Here is a 3,537-nt window from a genome sequence, read left to right on the forward strand (position 1 = left end):
ATTTGGGCTCCGAAGGCCGGGGTGCTCCCAGCAGAAGACGTTCCCAGTCCCTGAGCCGGCTGAACACCTCCTCAGACAGGCTCCGACTGGCTTCAGGCAACCCCAGGACAGAAAGGTGTAAAAACCAGAGCCCTCTGACAGCCCCTGCGACCCCCCGAGGCCCTCTGATGAGGGGTCGATCGAAAAGCATGTCCAGGCCTTCCTTGGCCGTGAACTCCAAGGCAGTGGGTGGCTGCAAACCCAGGCCTCCCTGGAAGTGAAGCCAAATGTCCCTCTGGACGTAAATACAGCCTTATCCTACCCGAGGTGGGGCCTGACCTGGTGAGCAAGTCCCTGAGGACCCTGGGGCCTCCCGTGGCTGCGAACGAAGGACGGGGCTGCTCCGCATGGGAGGATGAGCCGGGAACCGAGGGTGGCTGCAGCACCGGAGCGGCCTTGGTGGTAACAGCAGCTTCCGTTGACTGTCCGGTGGTTGTCAGATGAGGAACGGTAACGAGTCAGGTTCCTTCTGTCCCGGAAGTGCAGCCGGGAAGTCAGAACAGCAGGAGACAGGACCGCCTACAGCGTAGGTCCAGGGCCCGTCCAGGAGAAGGACCAGGCAGAGGTAACTCGGGGGGGGACAGGCAGGGCCTGAGCTCAGGTGAAGCTCCCAGACCAGGGAGCAGAGGGTGCCACCAGGGTGGAGGTCCCAGGCGAGGCTGGCCAGGGCAGTTAAGGTCCGAGAGCCCTGACGGGGACCTCTGCTGACCAGTTCTGGGGAGAGAGGAGTCCTGCTTCATCCTGCCTGTCGTGTACAATCACAGGATGGCTTGGGCTCGACGGGACTGCAGGAGGTCTCTAGCCCAACCTCCTGCTCGAGGCAGGTGAGCTATGGGCTCTGGCCAGGCTGCTCAGGGCTTTATCCAGTCGGGTGGTGGGAACCCTCAAGGACAGAGGCTGCACAGCCGCTCTGGCACCCCTTCCCGCTGCTCGGCTGTCCTTGGGATGAGAAGTTTCCCTTTATGTCCAGTCAGAGCCTTTCTTGTTTCGGTTTGTGTCCGTTCTCTCGTTCTGCTGTGCACCTGAGCACAAAGCTTGGCTCAAACCTCACAGTCACCTCCTCTTCATAGGTACTGGGAGGCTGCTCTGAGTCCCCCCAAAACCTTCCCTTCTCCAGGCTGAACAAGCCCCGTTCCCTCAGCCTCTGCGCATGGGACGTGTGCTCCAGCCCTGACCGTCTTGGTGGCTCTCTCCTGGCCTTGCTCCATTTCATCAGCACTTTAATGGTCTCCTTTGGCAAGGAAGGAGAAGGGAGGACGAGCAGAGAGGTGAGGAATGGCAACACCCCGCGTCCCGCTGGCGGTGGGATGCCCCCGAGCTGGATGGGATTTTGTGACAGAGAAGGATCTGCCACAGGGATTTCGGCAGCTTCTGGTGATGAGGACGTGCTGAGTGGACACGTAATCCTGTGGTTTGTACCGAGGGTTGTGAGGTGCTCTCACAGCAACGCCACACTCGTCCCCAAATAGGTGATCCAAGGCAAATCTGCTGGGGCCTTGTGTTTGGTCCGCAGGATGCTGCTGTGCGACCTGGGCACGGCTAGCCTCTCCAAAGACTGTCTGAGCAAAGCAGCTCCTCCTCGATTTCCATTCCTGAGGTGGGAAAGAGCAACTCGGTCTTTAGGAATACAAGCAGGGAGGCAGATAAAGGACGCAAGCCGGGTGGCTCGGGGTTTGCAGCCAGTGTCACCGCTGCCCTGGGAAGGGAGGCTGCAGTGACGAGCTGCTGAGGTCAGGGAACGCGGGGGAGTCGCCGGGAGTCTGGGAACTCCCTCCCACGCAAAGGGAAACATTCTCTCAAATTCACCCGAGGACAAACCAAGCCAGGTTAAGGGCATCATCTGGCCCCCAGAAATTTTATTGCCACCTTGAGCAGCAGCAGGATTGGGCCTTGACCCACTCCAGCACATGAAGGGCACTGAAGCTAGGACGGCCAGCCGGGAGGGACACCCCTGGTCCAGTCCCGTTGGCAAGAAAGGTTATTCTTGCTTTTGAAAGGCAACGGAGCTCAACCTAAAATGGTGAGACGTGTCATCATGCCACTGCTCTGATGTCTTCTGTCTGTGACAGCCAGCCCTGGCAGGCTCAGGCCTTAGTGCAAGTGCTATCTCATGTAATCTGGGAGAGCTGAGCCCCAGGGGAGCAAGCAGCCATGCTGGGAAGAAAGAGTAGAGGACAGAGGATGGATTTTGTGCTTATTTCTTGGCCTTCTTGCCCTCTCCCTTTTTCTTCATCTTCGACATGAGGAGAGTCTGGAACAAGCACCTTTTCTGGATGCGGGTGGCAGCACAGGTCGTGGCCGTCTCCCTCACGTCCCGCTCATTCTTCTCCTTCCGCATTCAGCGCTCCTCCTCCGTCCAGGAACAGGAGGTAAGCACAGTGTGTTTCTCCTTCGGGGCCAAGCCTTTTCCTTGGTGCAGACAGCATGAAGTGCCTCTCGGTCAGCCTGGCAAGACAGCAGATGCCAGTTACTGCAGGCTTGAGGGCCTTCAGCAGGTTCTCCCTGCACATCCCTACGGAGGGATCCTTTAACCGTCCCAAATCCCGGTAGAATTGCCCCTGGCTGCTGAACTGAGCCTTCCCAAAGGGACCAAAATAAGGAAATGTGCCCGAGTGAGACTTCAAGAGGTGCCAGGTCCAAATACCTTCATGCTCCTTTGAACCTCGCCCGCCAGCTTCCCTACATTGCAGACGGCCTCCGTCCTCTGATGGGGACTCCGACCGTGTGAGGCACGTGCAGGTCAGAGCCTGCTTTGCCACCATGCTGAAGAAAAGGCCACCTCTCTGTGGTTCGGATGGGGCTGAGCCTGAGCCGAGAGCTTTGCTGAGAAGCAGGTTGTATCAGTGGTGCTGTAACCCAGCTGATACGCTGTGAGCTCTTGGGAGCGTGGGAAGAGCCAGGCCGTGTCCGCCTGCAGAAGGCCAGGGACAGGTAGTTTTGGTGGCAGTCAGCAGCGGTTTATTCCTTGCCCGACGCACTAGCGAGCCGCGCAGAGGAGGAGGGTTAGGGGAGCCAGCAGTTCCGGGGCTCCGTGCTCCAGCCGCCCTGGCAGAGGGGAAGCAAGAATAACCTGACGTTATTAAAAACCTGAGAAGGTGAGGATCCTTATGATTAGCATCGAGTGTTCAGGCCCCTTCCCACACTTTGCACTGTGGCAATCCAGCAGCTCTTCTCCACCTGGGTAAAAACTGTAGGGACACGAAAGCAATTAGGGCCTTCTCAGAGGAGGCGTTGGGGGCGCTGATGTGAATCCGAGCCTGTTCAGCTTAATTTGGATGTCGGCACGGTGACATGCAAGCTGTTAAGCCTGCAGGTCTCTCGAGTGGGCTGGGAGAGAAACCGAAGTGTGATTTGGACACTAGATGGAGACAAGAGGGTTAAGGATTGACACAAAAGCGAGAGCCCTGTTCCCTAGCAGCAGGTGGGTGAGTCGGATCCAGTGAGGCGAGTCATCAGCAAACTGGGGTAACTGCCCCAAAATCTAAGCAGCAGAGAACT

This window comes from Pygoscelis adeliae, unplaced genomic scaffold, assembly GCF_000699105.1.
Source record: "Pygoscelis adeliae isolate BGI_AS28 unplaced genomic scaffold, ASM69910v1 Scaffold358, whole genome shotgun sequence".
In the NCBI taxonomy this organism is placed as follows: Eukaryota; Metazoa; Chordata; class Aves; order Sphenisciformes; family Spheniscidae; genus Pygoscelis; species Pygoscelis adeliae.